This window comes from Doryrhamphus excisus, chromosome 9, assembly GCF_030265055.1.
Source record: "Doryrhamphus excisus isolate RoL2022-K1 chromosome 9, RoL_Dexc_1.0, whole genome shotgun sequence".
Classification (NCBI taxonomy): domain Eukaryota; kingdom Metazoa; phylum Chordata; class Actinopteri; order Syngnathiformes; family Syngnathidae; genus Doryrhamphus; species Doryrhamphus excisus.
Genome location: NC_080474.1, coordinates 21,483,280 through 21,502,323, shown reverse-complemented (window position 1 = coordinate 21,502,323; position 19,044 = coordinate 21,483,280).

The following is a 19,044-nucleotide window of genomic DNA, read 5'->3' as shown; positions in this document are numbered from 1 at the left end:
CTTTATTGACCTTCTCTCTTACTCCCGCCCATTTAGCTAAAGGATTTCATATCGTTTATATCGATATAGACGGGATTTGACGCGGAGGTCTCATGTTTCAAGATGGCGCCGCCCGAGTGCAAGCTAGTTAAAGCAGCTTCCTGTCATCTGTGGCCTTTTTAGTGTTTAATAGTGCTTTATTTATGACTTTCTTGTTGTGTTTTTGTGCCACAGAGACCACTGTGTCACTAGTGTGCTGCATTGTTTACACTCGGGAGCAGCTGTTAGCTTTGAGCACCCCTTTGCTACGCGGAGCGATTGTAGATCCCCATGGGGATATGAAGGAGGAGAGGCTGCCTAGCGGGAGAAAAAGACGGTATAAAGGTTGACTATATCGACCATATTTACTGTTTGTCGTCATGGGGAATGTGAGATGGAAGCGCTAACAGCGCTAACCCGGCTGCAGAGAGATACACTCGGGAGCAGCTGTTAGCTTTGAGCACCCCTTTGCTACGCAGAGCGATTGTAGATCCCCATGGGGATATGAAGGAGGAGAGGCTGCCTAGCGGTAGAAAAAGACGGTATAAAGGTTGACTATATCGACCATATTTACTGTTTGTCGTCATGGGGAATGTGAAATGGAAGCGCTAACAGCGCTAACCCGGCTGCAGAGAGATCCACTCGGGAGCAGCTGTTAGCTTTGAGCACCCCTTTGCTACGCGGAGCGATTGTAGATCCCCATGGGGATATGAAGGAGGAGAGGCTGCCTAGCGGGTGAAAAAGACTGTATAAAGGTTGACTATATCAACCATATTTACTGTCTGTCATCATGAGGAACGTGAGATGGAAGCGCTAACAGCGCTAACAGCGCTAACAGCGCTAACAGCGCTAACCCAGAAACTACCGTGAGTGAAGCATGATTGCACTGAAGATGAACGGCACCTATTTGGCTTTGACGTTTGTCTAAAGTCACTTTGTGGAAAAAATATGAGGATATAAATCATATATCGATATTCAACTTAAATATATCAGGATACGAGCTTTGGTCCATATCAGCCAGCCCTAGCTGGGATGCAAAATTCTGTGGAGTGGAGGTTTGGATGTGGACGGGTGAAATTGAGCTTATGTGACTTCATTCCGTGTTTTTAAACGTCATTTAAACGTCATAGAACATATATAAATATATGAATTTAAATATCCTGCTGTTTGACGGTTGAATGCCCCTCATTCCAAGTCAAAAATCTGCACATTTAAGCCATTTCTATTTGTTTTTTCCTAAATGAAGCCAATATCATCTTTTAAATAAAACAGCGTTGTTGATGGCCTAACAAATCAACCTTGTTCTAAAATTGATTTTCTCGTGAACATCCAATTAAATGTAAAATCTGAAAAAAAGCAAAGTAATAAATAGCATAATGATTAATTAGGAGGCTGCTCCATTAGTTTTGAGGCAAATGTTTTATAAACAGAACAATGTGATTAATATGACCATGAAACATTAAATAAAAAATCAAGAAACTGGGTTAATATTAGCTTGAATATGTATAGTACGCCGACTCCATTATTGTGTGAACCCGGTGACTCACCTAAGGGACGTCTGCCTCCAATGTAATCAACACAAATGGCCTCGGGGAATGTTTGTGCTGCATAACTGTAATAACGCACCATTACAGGCGTGTGAGTAAACATCATATATGGGAATAAAACAATATGTCATACATTCTCATCATCTCATTTTAGGGACTTTCATAATGCATCAGCAGCCTCCAGATACAGGAAGTTGTCAGCGAGCGACTCGAGCCATCAATTTAATTCAAAAGATTACATTACAAGACCGGGTCTCGTGTGATCAATTCAAGTTGAAAATAACATCTATATCTAATCAAAATTAATTAGTTTGAATGCTGCTTCGTCCCAATCAAATGACCGTGAGACTGTTTTACTTTTTTTTTTTCTGAATGGACATGGTCATCAGGCAACGTAATTATGCATCGTTAGTGTTTCCAGCGTGCGAGGATTATTAATTAAGTTTGAAGGATTGCTGCTGTCATGCACGCCAATCTTCATATCTCCGCACTTGCACTTGGACACACACTCCACAATTTCATCAAATAACATCTATAGATCCTGCTAGACGGTTGTGGAGGTGCCAGATGGAGGTTTTTAGGATTGTGGAAATTCAATAGATAGAAAGCCAATGAAATAAATACAGATGTAATACATTTCTACATGTTGTGTATTTGGAAAGCAATATTACTTTGATAAGTTTCAGTCATCACTTCACTCCAAAAAAACCTGCTGATTTGACCCTGTGGACCACTCCATCCTCCTCCGACCGTTGTGGGTCCGTTTAGCAGTGGTTCAAGTCATATTTGACAGACTTTTGTAACGATTTTGTGTCTTCCGCAGCTGCACTGTCCTCTGGTGTGCCACAGGGATCCATTCTTGGACCAGTACTGTTTCAAGGGGACCTATTATGCTTTGTCCACTTTTGGAACTTAGAAATGTAGTTAGAATGTTGTATTCTCGTGTTAAACAATTTCTACGTTTCAGATAACGAGGTTTGAGCATTTGGAAGTGAGACCTAAAAAAATGTTGGGATGGCTTGAAACGCTCGGTTTCAAAAGGTGTGGTAAAAGTGTTCCTTTGTGATGTCACAGAGGGGCGGACTTCCTTATAGAGGATCAGGCAAAATGATCTGACATATTTGTAGGTTAAATAAAAGGTAAATAAAGCAAAGAAATAAAAAAGTGTTTTTATTTCTGAAAAGTACATATAATGCTATTTTGCTTAGTTTCTTTATAATGCCATTGTTTTTGCTTTCTTTTTCAATCTGGAACTGCAACACAACCACAACGTTCCGTTTGCACTTCAATCTTGGTAGACATGATCCTGTAGCAGCTGGAAACACCATCTTGTTATGGATTACCAACTTCAGTGCTACTGGATCCGCATTGAAACCAAAACCAACCGGCCAGAACTGATTTCATTTTTAAAACATAATGAAACAGAATGCCATTATATGTACTTTATGAATGTTGTTTTTTGCCTTTTATTGAACCTACAAATGTGTCAGATCATTTTGCCTGACCCTGTATATAAACGATCTGCCCTCCCCCAAGCTCTGATACTCTGTTTACGAAATCCAAGTATTAAATTTGACAGCCACCTGAACTTTGACAAATTGGTTCTGTCATTGGAGATTTTACAACTCCGCCTTCTGGCTAAAGTGAAGCCCTTTGTTTGTCAACAAGATGTTGTAATGACCATGCATGTGTTCATTAGTTCTCATTGATTACTGTAACGCCCTGTTTCTTGGTACAATGCAACCGTTGACAGCTGTTACAAAATTCTACGGCACGGCTTTTGACCAACACTTGTACACAGAGCCATATCACTCCAGTTCTCACTCCAGTTCTCACTCCAGTTCTGCGCACTCAGCACCAGCTTCTGGTCCGTTGCAGAGTTGATTTTCAGGCAATTCATTGTGCTGCACCATCTTATTTATGTGAGCTTTCAAACATTCATCACCCGAGCAGAGCTATGCGGGCTGCCAACCAAGACCTGCTTGCAGTCCGTCCGCCCAATGGCGTCATCGGCCCTTTTCTGTTTACATTTGTGAACAAACAAATGCAATTATTTCAGAAAATCCATCAAGAATGGACAAAGTTCTGGAAAACATCTCAACAGTGGTAGACTTTATTGCCATTTGTACCGGTACCGGTATGTCGGATTCCCCTTGAATGAAGCTTTACAACTGCACTTAAAAGCTCAAATAAATGTCTTATTGCATAGTTCTTGATGGATGATGCTATCATTTGAGCTAAAGCTATAAACAGGAAAGCACCTCGCCGCCATATTTGTGGTGTTGGTCCTGAGAATACTACAGTACAGATTCAGTCTCCCACAATGAGCAAGGAGAGGCATGCAACACTAATAACCATCAGTTGATATTGGTTTGGCTAATTTACGTTATTGGTTGTGAGTGTGCGGGGGGAAGTACATTTGCAGTAATGTGTTGGGTAGGTGATACAAAATGTTGTAGCGTTGGTTAAGCTGAGTGCATAATCGACTGGTGCACAATTGGAAACCGTGAGCATTGTTTTTTTTTCATGTTGGGAGGGTGTGCTATTTATAATTTCACCCACAATGTTAGAGAAAATGTGTTTCCTTGGATTATTGTGCGTTTTTTGGTGTTAGCGTGCACCTTTGCATAATAATAAACAGAGATTTAGGGGTGAAAAAAGTTCTCTTTATGCACTAAAAATGCACCCTGTAGTATTGTAATATGTAATTGTTGTAATATATTAGGTTGAACTGCTAAGGTTAAATTAGGACTCCTCTGCAAATCTTAAAGTTTAGTCTTAGTAGCTTTCCATACAGCTAAGCTTAAAACTTAAATCCAACATTCTATTTTAATAGGTAGAACATTATGCGTGCGTCTGACTTCGCTGTCAGTGCAGGTTGCCACTAGCAACAGCACCCCACGAGGACCAGCCAAATGAAATGGCAGAACCCAGACGGAAACATACTTCATATCCACTCATTTCTCTTATCTTTTCTCCCTAAAGTGAAAACTGAAGCACTGGTAAAACCTTAATGTTTTTTTTCTCCTAATGCAAAGAAAATGTAATTGGGGGGGCGGTGGGGGGGGGGTGCAGCAGATGTTCAGAATTTGGAAGTCGACAACCTGCCTGGGTTCAGCTCAATAACCTAATGGAGTTTCTTTGCTGTAGAGGGAGGGTCTTCTTTGATGTTCTGATATTGTTAAATGACTCCCATTACTACTGATCACAAGAGTGATGGCTTTTTGTATTTTTAGCTCAGATGCAATGCATCCATCTAGCGCTCACTCTGAGGTCCGTGTCGGCCAGAACAGGATTTTGATGTACTAGTGGACCCCTTAGTCGGACGCTAAAAGGAGCTTGTGATCAGTAAACAATGGTTGAAATTAAACAACCTTAATTTTTATGCTCATTCTGCAAACATTGAGCTAAAAATCACTCAAGTAGATCTTTGAAGGTGGTTCTTTGGCTGTCTCTGGTAGAATACTAGCTGATGATATACTACACCAGGGGTGTCACTCATACCATGGAGGGCTTTTCTTTCCAGCCGGTCACTAAAGGAGGTGATTTGAATGATGAACCCTCCTTTGGTTCGAGGGAAGGAGCTCGTCAATTCAATCACCTGCTGGAGAAACTGCTTGGAAGGAAAACCTGCAGTGCTTCGGCTCTTTGTCGACAAATGTGTACTAGGGGCGTGTATTGGCAAGATTCTGGCGATACGACACGTATCACGATACTGTGTTTATGTGTGAGGACGTTTCACTCGTCAATCTCCTTCAACGTCCTTGCCTGATTGACTACGGAAGTGCTGCCACCTAACCATCTAACCACCATCCCAGGTTTACGTTCAAATCACAAATCAACCTTTGCCGTGTCTGCACTTCAACAAATAGCATATACAGTCTAGGAGAAATGCATCAAAATATCCATATCAATACTTTTTCATATCGATGCAGTATCGTGGAACAAAGTATCGCGATATATTGCCGAAACGATATTTTCTTACACCTCAAATGTGTGAAGGGGGTAGTCAGCAGCCGACTGATCCATTAGCATACCAAGACTGATGCTGTGGTGCATTTGCCAAAATACAACACAGGTTATTTTCCCGACATGGACTTGCTAAAACTGCGACATGTTCCGGTGGACGGGCTGATGCAATTGTAAAAGAGGATTTTGGAGGCTTTCGGACTGTGAGATCCGAATGGCAGAGCAGGGATTAACGTGGTGTTTTCATCAGCACAGCTGTGCAGAGGACCTTTCACTCTGGGCACGGAGTGTAAGACGCTGCAGGGCAGCCTTTTATTTGAGCCCACAATGGAGTCCACTTCGATGTCCACACTGTCCAGGCATGTGTCCACCTCAGCTTGGATCATAACATCGGTTCCGTCTAAACCGGGACCGACAATGTTGGCTTGACCGTTTTGTTCGTGGTGTCAATACTTTGGCACCAAAACGCCCAAAAGAGATGATGAGACCTGCCCGGAAGCTGGTCTCAGGAAGCTGATCATGAAATCAATACAGATGTTTTCTCAGTCAGTGACATAATATGAACTGATGTTATGAAAGACTTCTAATCGGCTTGGTGAGTAAAAATAGCGTGTCTGCTTTCATCCCCACTGCGCTCAAAATGCAGCGCTTGTCCACGCCGGACCTTCCGAAATATCCCATCACCCTCGCCTCGCCTCCGGAGTAAGAGGGCTATTTGTGTTATTCTTACCTTTGGATTCATGTACCAACCACCTTGGACCGTAACGACAAACCGCTGGGGGCGGCCTATTGTTCCCCTTTTATGCAACTGTGCTCTGTAATGATGTTCTACCAGTCATATGTCACAGTCACGTAGGGCAAACACACACAAACTACAGCCTACGGGCCCGGAATCGACAAAATAATCAGTATTTTGTTGATTAGTTGACTGATACTTATTACACACAACAGTGTAAGCCGACTATTTCCATTAGTTGTTGGCAATATCAGTCGTCAACCTATTGTTATTCGTCGACTACCGTATTTTCCCGACTATAAGTCACACTTTTTTTCATAGGTTGGCTGTTCCTGCCACTTATACTCCAGAGCGACTTATAAATGAAAAAATAAACACTGGACACCTTTTGTGTTCATGTTTATTGTTTGTGTATCTGAATAAGCATTGTGTTAGCATATCTTACACCTATTCAGCCTGTTCTCTATTCTTTTATTCTTACAACTTGCCTTCCAAGAGGACCTAATGTCTGTTTTGGTCAAGTAGTTTAGAAAATAAATTACCCGCAAAAAATGCCACTTAGTATACTCTGGAGCGACTTATGTATTTTTTTTTCTACCTAATGATGCATTTTTGGCCTTGTGCGACTTATACTCCGAAGCGACTTATAGTCCAGAAAATACAATATTTGGGTTAACGCCGGAAATACGATCAAATAGAATGTGCAGTCATCCCTTGCCGCATATATCTGTTTTGGTCAAATGTGACTTATACTCCAGTGCGACTTATGTATGTTTTTTTCTACCTAATGATGCATTTTTGGCCTTGTGCAACTTATAGTCCAGAAACCACGTTAATTTGCAAAGCTATTTCCGAGAATTACCGTAAGTCTTTAACTATCTAAATGATTCCAATGATTTCTGAAACCTCGGTCCAGGGTTTACCGCACCTCTCGCTCTCGGATAGCCTCCAGCATCCCCGCCATCCTGGTGAGGATAAGCAGAGAAAAAGGATGGATGGATGAAACCAGAGACTCGTAGCTTTCTAATGATATTCGGGTTATTACGGTAATCATAGGGACTGGGAGAAGACGAGGCCTGGAGAGTGGTGTACTTTGTGTACCGAGCAGCTTGAGCCTGTTTGATGGAAAAGGAGGGAGAAGCCAGCAGAGAAGTAATATTTGATCTTTTATGTTTGGCATTGTTTCTTTGTTGCCTTGTTGTTGCTTGATTGCAAAACACGTCAATAAGGAAATGAGGACCTCACATACGCTTGATATTCAGTGTAGTATCGTTTCTACTTCAGAGTGTAAATCCCACATTTTCTGTTCATGTACATTTCATGCTTTTACAGCTAAAATAAGAATTTTTTTTTTAAGTGTACTGTTAAAATGAGATCTGTACGTCCATTTTGCTGAATCAGCACCTATCAGCTGTGTGTCCTTTGATTGGTGCTTCCTGCCAAAACGGTCCGTTTTTATTTTGTTTACTTTGGTCGAATCTCACTAAGTCTTAAGAGCTGCGCTGGGTTGACTGGTCTCCCATTCCGAAGGTCCTGTGTTGCATGTATCCTTGTTCCCTCCCATGTACGGAATGGAAGTGCATGCTAGTGTATTGGAAAGGCTACAATCCATAAAGCCTGCTCAACAAGCTTCCATGGCTTCTCCTCGCGGGACGGCGGCGCCACTTAAGCTCATCTTGATCCCAGCATCAACAGGGGATTCCGGCCGGTTAAGCCGGGACGAGTGAGCCCACTCGCTGAGGCCACGCCACAGATGTTCCTTCCCACAAGCGGGGAAGCTGTTTTCTAGAGAAGTGTCAGTGCTGGGCTGTTGTTGGGAGGGAAAGCAGAGATTGTGTTACAATAAATCTCCCTGACTCCTGCGGGCGTATCCATCACCTGGACCACCTGCGACGTCCATGTGCTGGTGGGTGGTGGTCAACAAGATGACACTAAAAAGTCAAGGACCGTTTTTATCCACCTTGGTGGAACAAGCCCAGGATTTGGTTCCCCCATGTCCACATTCAGCTCCCATCGGTTATTTATAGGGGACTCTTGTTGGAAACTAAATTCTGGAAAAAAAGTCTCAAGTTGAGACAAAAAAAACGTCGGCCGAAGTCAGCTGGGATAGGCTCCAGCATACCCTAGTGACGATGAGCAGCAAAGAAAATGGATGAATGGGAAACCTAAATACTTTTAACTGTCACCATTCTGGAATTTATTGTGAAAACTGACTGCACAGTGGTTGAGTGGTTACCACACAGGCCTCACAGCTAGGAGACCCGAGTTCAATTCCACCCTCAGCCATCTCTGTGTGGAGTTTGCACATGCCCTGTGATTGGCTGGCCACCAGTCCAGGGTGGACCCCGCCTCTCGCCCCAAGACAGCTGGGATAGGCTCCAGCACCCTTGCGACCCTTGTGAGGATAAGCGATAGAAAATGAATGAATGAATTCAAATCAACAGGAAGCTCCACCAGTTAAGGGTGTACCCCGCCTCTCGCCCCGAAGACAGCTGGGATAGGCTCCAGCACCCCCGCAACCCTCGTGAGGGTAAGCGGTAGAAAATGAATGAATGAATGAATTCAAATCAAATCAACAGGAAGGTCCACCAGTCCAGGGTGTACCCCGCCTCTCGCCCCAAAACAGCTGGGATAGGCTCCAGCACCCTGTGACCCTCATGAGGATAAGCGCTAGAAAATGAATGAATGAATGAATTCAAATCAACAGGAAGCTCCACCAGTCCAGGGTGTACCCCGCCTCTCGCCCCAAAGACAGCTGGGATAGGCTCCAGCACCCCTTCAACCCTCATGAGGATAAGAGGTAGAAAATAAATGAATGAATTCAAATCAACAGGAAGCTCCACCAGTTAAGGGTGTACCCCGCCTCTCGCCCTGAAGACAGCTGGGATAGGCTCCAGCACCCCCACGACCCTGGTGAGGATAAGCGATAGAAAATGAATGAATTCAAATCAAATCAACAGGAAGTTCAAGTCAAACTGTTGACATGAAACGCGATCCAAAACTTGAGTAAAAAGCAAACTAATAACTAAGAGTTTTAACGTTTTAATGATGCATTTCTCGTGTTTCCTGTCATCTTGGTGTTCATTATTTCTGATTTCTCCACCAGTCTTCAGACCGGGATAATTAATTGAAGAATTGAAACGAGTATGATGACAAAAACCAAATGAATGACGCCATTGTTGGCGGCTCTGGCACGGTGTGAAACTTTACCTTTATCAATAATGCAAAGAGGCAAAGAGGCAAACGTTGCAAACGGGACATGAAATCAAACTAGCAGGTAGAAATTGGAAAAATGTTGGCTCCAAAGAGAAAGAACTTAACCGCTTTCATATAAGTGCCCCCTTTTACGACACGGCTGATTCTATTTGGAGTGAGTGGTGTTGAGGGAAAGCCGGCAATTAGCGCTGATTGATTAGATCCAAAAGTGTGGAAAAACAGCCTGGGGTCATCGGCGCCTCCGAGCACCTCTGAGGAGACAGCATCCCAAATAAAGACCAAACGGGTTCACGCCAGGTCGATGAGGGGTGTTCTGTGCCCGAGGCGGAGAGCCGTACCCGTGTTGAATAAAAGAAGCGACTACTTCATGTCCTCATGGATTATCTAGCGCTCCTTGCTGTCGCTCCTCTTTGAGGCCGTCAAGCCAGTTGAGATGACAATGGATGCTGATGATCCATCCCACTGGATGATCTCCTTTTACACCATGATGGCTCAATGATGACTTTCAGTTGACTCCAAACTCGCCGCTGTCATATTCTATCATATCAATGTTGTGTGTTTGGAAGTTAGATTTCATGTCATTGAAATACTTCTATATATAATATAAATAATATTCTAGTATGTCTTCCACAGCATTTTGAGCACAATGAATGTCATTTAGATAATTAATGACGTGTGCTAGTTCCATCAGCAACAGAAGCATAGATACTACGACAACACTTTCGATGTCCGCTCTCCTTGGGATGGCCGTGTCTTCCAGCACAAAAAATGCTGACGGCAAGCGAGCATCATCTTGAGTCTTTGTAGCAAAATTGAGAGCTAGGTATCTACTCTTTTGTCTGTGAATGACGCTGAGACTAGCGATTGGCAACGTGTCATGTTGTTCTTCCCGATAAAAAATGTTTTTCATGTTAGCTAGCTTGTTTATTGTTAATATAAAAATTTATGTAAATGGAAATGGCATTTTTTTATTATTTTTGCGAGGGCTTTAGCGTCAAATTAGGTATTTCCCATGACGGCCGTTGTTAGCAAGCTTATATTAACTTCTTTTCTCGTGTTAGAATGCACAGAAAAGGGAAATAAATATGTATTCGTGTTTCAAATAAAGATTGAAATTTTTGAAAATTCCGAAAAGAGTACAGAACACCTTTTAAAGTGTTTGATGTGGGCATGCATGAGCGTTATCGCTGTCGACGCAGCACCATGGTATGGCTTCTGCTTCGAATGCTTCCCAGGAAAATTGACTACATTGCTACACCAAAAACACATTAAAGTGTTTTTAGCCGATATTCGCTCGTGTGTGTAAACAGCGTTTGTTTAGACAATCACTTAAAAACACGCACAAACATTTGACTATGTTCTAAGAAATCCACGTAAGCCATCCTCTAGGATTTTCCCTCTTCCCTCCGTTTAAAGCTGTGTGCATGTTTTGCTTAGTTAGAAATTAGCTGCTGATTTCCCATCGCTGGAAAAAGGTTGGTAGCTTAATGACCAAGTTAGGATTCAGCGCCGCTCAGTCGCCGCGGATGCGCCACATTCGGCCTCTCCTGTCCGCCCCGCATCAGTCTTCATTACGGACCGCCGTCCAGGTGAGATTGCTAATTACCTGCCGGGTTCCTTTATGAAATGACTTCCTTTAAACGACAATTGATATGTGAGGCGGTGTGAGCGTGTCGTACACGATGGGAACAAAGGTTTTAGGACGCCCGGCCATGACTTCTTCTATTTATACCTGGCATTAAACACAGCACACGCAGTCAAATGTGACATTTTGTGAAACCCAGACTACATGAAAAAAATAATTACTTTCTTTGTATGTTCGTAATGCATCCATTTTTGATGCTCGTTAATGATCGCATGCATCCTCTGCCCTATTGATCTCCGATGCCTTTTGCAATAATAACCCTTTTCAATCATGTCTTTTCACCCTCATTTGTTGGAGAATAAAATGTTACTTGTCCTCTGGCTTGGAGAAGGCTCCTGGCATCAATTTGATGGTAATGGTAATGGTAATGGTAATGGTAATGGTAATGGTAATGGTTTAATTTCATTTGAACATGCATCAGATTCCAATTGAGTGCATCCCATAATCAGTTCCCAGTTCCACATGTCCAAAAGGAGTAGGAAGAAGCAAAGCTTATTAAATCCTACCCCTCCATCTGGTACTTTTACAATCACTAACTGTTACATTTGTTCACTTCCTGCTTTCCTAATATAATTTAAGTTATTTTTATTTTTATTTTTATTTTTATTTTTATTTTTATTTTTATTTTTATTTTTATTTTTATTTTTATTTTTATTTTTATTTTTATTTTTTGTGAGGTGATATGACCATATAATGACATAATGGGTACCATAGTAAGTGTCATTTGTTCTACTTTGTTGCACTACATTTGTTCACTTCCTGCTTTCCTAATATAGTTTAAAGTTTTTTTATATTTATTTTGTTTTTTATTTTTATTTTTATTTATTTATTTATTTATTTTGTCCCGTTGCGAAGTACTGGGTGATATGAGCATCCAATGCCATAATGTGTACCATAGTGCGTGTCAATATAGTGATATATATAGCACATCATGACTGGTTCAAGACTCTTCATCCTTGGATTTAGCAAACATTTTACAAAAGACAGTAGTGAGAATGAGCCACATAAAAGACTTTTATCTGGAGACAACCTTTCACTGGGTCTGACTAACCATAATCACGTAATCTGCGGGTGTTCCAAAACGTTTGAAAATAAGTTAAAATAAATGTCCTCCCCAGGAATCAAGCTTCTGTATCAATTTGTTAGTAAAAAAGTTGAATAAATGTGACTGGTGTTTTTTTCCTTGTGGAGTTCCTGCTGTGGCGTAACGCTTTGGTCTGGTCCAAGCTTCCAATTAATCCCCCCCCCCCCATTATCGTTACTAGGCTTGAATCTTCACATTGACACAACAGTTGCCATGTTACTCCAATGGACTAAATGAAAGAATGCTTCCATTTAGTCAATGTTTGACCATCGGCCCCTAACTGGCTTTTTTATTCCCTTTTCATGTTGTCGTTGACTAACTTTGACGAGTCTCCCCACTCCAAAAACCATGTAAGTTGTAGTAGTTTTAGATGCGTTCATAGCGGAGTACGTCTTGATGAACTAACCAGCATAAGCGAGGACAAGTGGAACATCATGCGTCTCCAAAATGTGACACGCATTGTCTGCCTTTCAATGTGGTCTTGCCGATGTTGTCAGTCACGGTGAATGATGGGAACAGCAGAAACACGCTTCATGAATGCACCTCCTAGCCATTAAAACCTTCCAGCAACGAGGGTCCACCTTTTGAATGACGCGTCAATTGGCTTTTTTTTTATCATTCAATAAAGTCAGTGACAGCAACACATTTGAAAACAATTGCTTCATTTACTTGCTACTAAAAGCGTTTGTTGCCCATTATTCCGCTGTAAGAACCATGAAATCCCACATCGATTTAACGGGGGCTGAAAAGTGCAGAGAACGCAGCTCTAATCCCCATCAGAGCCACCGTATTGATAACGACTACAACCTTAATCAATGGCCATCCATTACACCCCAGCCTTAGCATGGAAACCATAAGCAGCACTTGGAGATGATTACCTCTTCATGCTGGCTGTTATCTGTCATGATTAGAATGTCAGCACATGTCAGCCTGTCAGTGGAAGGTCATGCTAATTATTCCAGCGGCCTGTTTACCAGACCCTCCGTTTGCCGGTCCTTTTGTCCGCTTCCTGTTCTGGGGCCATCATCGAAAGAACACCCAAATAAAATCACCGTCTGAATTTTGATGCTTGATTGTTCTCAAAAGGAGGACGTGCTCGCAGTAATTCCTTGTTGATGGCGGTTCATTGGTTCCACACGTGACCTTGATAAGTGGGTGTCCGCAAAGTAATGGTAATGGTAATGGTAATGGTAATGGTAATGGTTTAATTTCATTTGAACATGCATCAGATTCCAATTGAGTGCATCCCATAATCAGTTCCCAGTTCCACATGTCCAAAAGGAGTAGGAAGAAGCAAAGCTTATTAAATCCTACCCCTCCATCTGGTACTTTTACAATCACTAACTGTTACATTTGTTCACTTCCTGCTTTCCTAATATAATTTAAGTTATTTTTTTTTTTTTAATTTTAATTTTAATTTTTATTTTTATTTTTATTTTAATTTTAATTTTAATTTTAATTTTAATTTTAATTTTAATTTTAATTTTTATTTTTATTTTTATTTTTATTTTTATTTTTATTTTTATTTTTATTTTTATTTTTATTTTTATTTTTATTTTTATTTTTATTTTTATTTTTATTTTTATTTTTATTTTTATTTTTATTTTTATTTTTATTTTTATTTTTATTTTTTGTGAGGTGATATGACCATATAATGACATAATGGGTACCATAGTAACCATAGTAAATGTACTTCTTCCCTGAGATCATATTTCTTATTATTGCTTATTTTTAGCCTGATGCATTATTTTAGCTGTTTGAAGATGAACTATATCAGCAAGTTGAAGTATTTGTGATTTTACAAATAAGGAGTTAGTATGTTCTCTGTAGGCGGCATTATGAATTATCCTTACTGACCTTTTTTTGCAGTACATTTAGCCAGTGAAGATTGCTTTTATAGTTATTAATGATGTTATTATGTACATAGGTATTTTTATTTGTGTTGATTTATGTTTGCTTTGTTGTGCTTTGGATGATATTTGAAATAAAGAAGAAAAAAAAAGCCATTTACGACTCGACGTGCTCGTCTCATGTATTTGTGTTTTTGTCCTACCTGTGACGTTTCTCTTCATGGTGGACATTTTTTTTCAACCAATCTTGCTCAAATTTGACAGACTTTAGATTAGCCCTTCCTGTCCTCCGTATGCACATCCTGTATTGCAACATCTCTCTCTGGAGAAGTTAGACATTTCTTTGTGGAAGCCGCCTGTTCAGGCTGGATTGATTTGTCTCCTTGTATTTGGGTTTGATTCCATGGTATCATGGTGTCATTAGTCTTTCACAACTTGTCTTGTCTTATCTATTCGGAAGCCGCCGGCAAATGTTCCCTTTACAGGTTGTTGGTTTCAGACATGCTTAACAAGTTACATTGAGGAACATCACATTTGAGTCTTAGGAGGCAAATACTGAAGGACTCATTGCAAGCAAGTTTACAGTCATGGGGGAAAATATTGGCATGCCAAAGATTGGCTGTTTGTGTTGTGGAATGGATTTTGGATTTTGGGGGGGTCATCCGGATCACCGTCTGGATCCAGAATTTTTTTTTTTTTGAACGATTCTTTGTGAGATATGACTATTTGGTACAGAAATGGTCAGAGTACTTGGGAAAAAATACAGGACAAGTTTCCAACAGGTTCTAGAATATATCTAATACTTATCCAAAAAATGTAGGATTATTATTTTGGTGTGACTCACCATAAACTATATTGGGGGGTGGGGGGGCACTCTGGGTGCTTCTCTAATTCTTACTGTGGCCACACTTTTTTTTTTTAGATCTTTGCGTCAAGAATAAGCTTAAAAACCTCCACTTTGACTTTCCCAATCATCAAAATATGGATAAAAAAGAGGCTGGCGACATTTTGATAAAACTTTATTTTCACAAACAAACAAACAAGCAGAGGCCAGAAAGCAACCAATTGTACAATCATATTCTCATTTTGTAAGTAGACTAATCTCATATTCTTTACTACGTGTTTAAACTCGAGTACACAGACTTTCTACAGGGTCAGGCAAAATGATTGACATATTTGTAGGTTCAATAAAAGGCAAATAAAGTAAAGAAACTAAATTGGAAAAGTACACATAAAGCCATTTTGCTTAGTTTCTTTATAATGTCATTGTTTTTGTTTTCGTTTTCAGTTGCTGCCATGAATTGGACCGGTGAGCATGGCGTTTTTTATTGTGGAAACGTTTATCAAAACCAACCAATCTGGAACCGCAACACAACCGGCGTTCCGTTTGCACTTCAATCTCAGTAGCAGCTGGAAACGCCATCTTGTTATGGTTACCAACTTTCAAATTTCATGTTTAAAACATAATGAAACAGAATGGCATGATATGTACTTTTGGAATTTAGTTTCTTTACTTTATTTGCCTTTTATTGAAGCTACAAACGTGTCAGGTGATTTTGCCTGACTCTGAATACGCCAAATATTTTCCTTTCCGCACTCTTGACATCGGAGGTAGACATGTTGAACCTCCCGGACGTCTGGTCAGATAACGTCACGTGAATCATCAAAGCACATAAGAACACGTAAGGCCTTGCAGTTGCACGGGATGGTTTGAGCATCGGAGGACAGTCACAACAGTCACATGACTCACCGCTGCGTTGTCACGATGCGGCAGGATCAGCCGAAGCCCGAAGCCGCTTTGCCGGACAACACTGACCCATATCAATACATCAGGGACGCACGCCCGCGTCCAAAATACAACTAGCGTACAATCAAAGCACATTTAATGCAAGGGCGGCCTGGCAAGTGAGCAGCTCATGTGGCGCTAATAGTGTCCTTGGATGCTTCCCTAACTCCTCCATCCTTTTCTTCATGTGGCCTTCGGCGGCCACAAGCTGCTCGGCAACATGGAAACTAGAAGGACCATAATGGAACCCTTCCTTCGCAGACAAACAGGAGTTACTCCACTTGACGTGTCCGCTAAGCAGCGCCATATTTATGTACAAAAACACACATGAGCCGGAATCGCACGTTTTTTGTGCGTCAGCCACGAGCTCTTCTGTCAGCGTTATATTGATGTTGACATTTGCCGCAAGCTCGCTACGCTAATCCGCCCGGGAGACGGCGTACATGAGTCCTATTTAAACAATGGCCGGATGCTCAACTCTCACAAGACGTAGCCGGTAATCCTCACAGTCCACCAAAGCATCACCACACGCTACATACATGTCATATGTTTCATGTCATATTTACATTTCTTCTGATTTTAGATGTATGAAGATGGGGGGGTGCAGTACTTGGCTGCAACCAGCAGGGGTGTTGTTGACTCGCTTCCGATTAATCGTCCTTGTAAGGAAGCTGATCAATACATTTGAAACAGGAGCACAGAACTTCCTGCGTATATTACAAAATATTACAATATTTTTATGCCTATTAAAACCAGAGTTGTATTATTCTTTTTAAGGACAAAATTTAAAAAATGATTTTACAATTTCTGGTGCATAACTACTACGCTCCTCATCATACTAAAAAGAAGAGAAATTGTTTCTTTACATGACATATTACATATTCATAAAGAGAACAGTACATTTTGTCTCTCACGAAGTATGAAAAAGTACATCGTCTTTACTTTTAAGCTTGCTTTTAGCCGTGTTTTTAGCTCTCAATGAATGTATTAATATTTCTTCTTCTCTACTGTAAAGCGTCTTTGAGTACTCTAAAAGCGCTATACAAATTAAATGTAGTATTATTATTATTATTACTTAAAAGGAGCTACAAGTGATTGAGAATATATCATATTAATATGAATATTTATGCAGCTGCACGGTGATGGAGTGATTAGTGCGCAGGCCACACAGCTAGGAGACGTGAGTTCAATTCCACCCTCGGCCATCTCTGTGTGGAGTTTGCATGTTCTCCCCGTGCATGCGTGGGTTTTCTCCGGGTACTCCGGTTTCCTCCCACATTCCAAAAACATGCTCGGTTAATTGGTTAATTCATCGTTAATTTCCCACATTTGTCTACAATTTCTGTATAAACGGTTGTATTTTTAGTAGGGCTGTGAAATGAGTAAATGTTTAATCAGATTAATGACTTTTCACATTAATGAATCAGGATTATTTACCATTTGCAAGTATGTGCAAAACATGCACATTTTTACTGTATTTTATGAATAAGCGGTAGAAAATGAATGAATGAATATTTTTGAACTGCAACCCTAGAAATGAATTTGTAGTTGGGACACTACGATACATCATCTTGTTGCTGTTTTAATTCTCTGTGAAGAACCAAAACACCCGACTTGTTTTCACTACGATTCTCTTGTTGTTTCCATAAGAAATAGGAGTGTAAAGAAAGGATTTTTTCCATCCCTCTGGTGGAAGCTTGACCGAATTCTGGGGGGTTGGGTTCTTGTCTTCGCACTATTTAATTCAGTTGAACGCATCTTGCGGTTGCTCTTTAAGAGTAAGCCAAAAATGAACTTGATTCTGTCTCAAATTTGGCGATTCAGACAGAACGTAATTTGAACTCCAAAGAACCCCAAACCATAAAATTAAAGGGGATAATAATTTAGGCTTTTCAGCTCCAAAAACTTCATCCATACTGCAGTCCTCCTCCTGCTTCCCCCCCCCTCCAGTGTACGTCCTGCAGACAGAACGTTCATCATTCAGTGGCTACATTTCCCCAAAGCGTACCTGCTCCATTTGTCTATGTGGTCTATGTGTCAGCGACACTTTCCAATATGGCCACGAAATGCTAAAACAAACAAGCAACGCTAAAAGGAAAAAAAAGCCCTGATCAAGCATGGCGATGGGGAGCTCCAACGTTGGAGGGAGAAATCAATGACTCGAGGACAAAAGGCGGGTTAAACCAGCAGCATAGTAATGACAGGACTGACTGAGGACCCTGAAAAGGCCAAGAAGTCTCAGTCCAGCCGTGAATGATTGATTGGCGCGTGAGGAGCGTGCTGACGTCTCCTACTGTATCCCTTCCTGGTGACAGTGAAGTATCATTGGAGGAGGCGCTGCCACAGACAATTTTACTGTTGACAAATTCCAAGATGCTTTTCCAGCTCTGATTTATTATTCCCAGTGGATTTTCTCCATTTAAAATAATACGGCTTGGAAATTTAGCATCATAAAAATGAAATGTGTAGAAAGATATACGCAGAGTCACTTCATTGCTTTTTCAAGACGTTTGAGAAATAAAAAAAGCTTCCACCAAAGTCGGTTTTGACTCAAATTAACTACAATTGGGCAGGGGCGTCACTAGGTTCTGAGGATGGGGGGGGGGACTTAGCCCCCTGGAGATATGAATGAATGTAGTAAAAAAATCCAAAAAACAAATTGTTTTAGGCCACCATTACATTTACACAAGTAAATGGACAGTGATCAATGATGTAATAATCATTATTATATTATTAATTAGCCTATTATTATTACTATCATCATTATTCTTCTTTCGATTATTACTACTACTACTACTACTAGGCTACCTAGTAGTAGGCTAGTATTAGCCTGCTTATTGGCTTGCTTATTAGCCTGTTTTGCCCTATTTTATAAAATTTGCCAGATTTTTTTTTGTAAAAAAAAAACAAAGAAAATCAATAAAAAAATGTAAAAAAATTTGGTCGCTCCAAATGCGCATAACAAAAACATCAAATAACAGTAGTAAGTACAGGAAAGTTGTAGCTTACACCTTTCCTGACACAGAGCAAATCTGTTTAGCATGTAAGGGCATTTAGATACAATACTAACAAAAATTAAAAATTAAAAATTAAAAATTAAAAATTAAAAATTAAAAATTAAAAATTAAAAATTAAAAATTAAAAATTAAAAATTAAAAATTAAAAAAAATTAAAAATTAAAAATTAAAAAAAT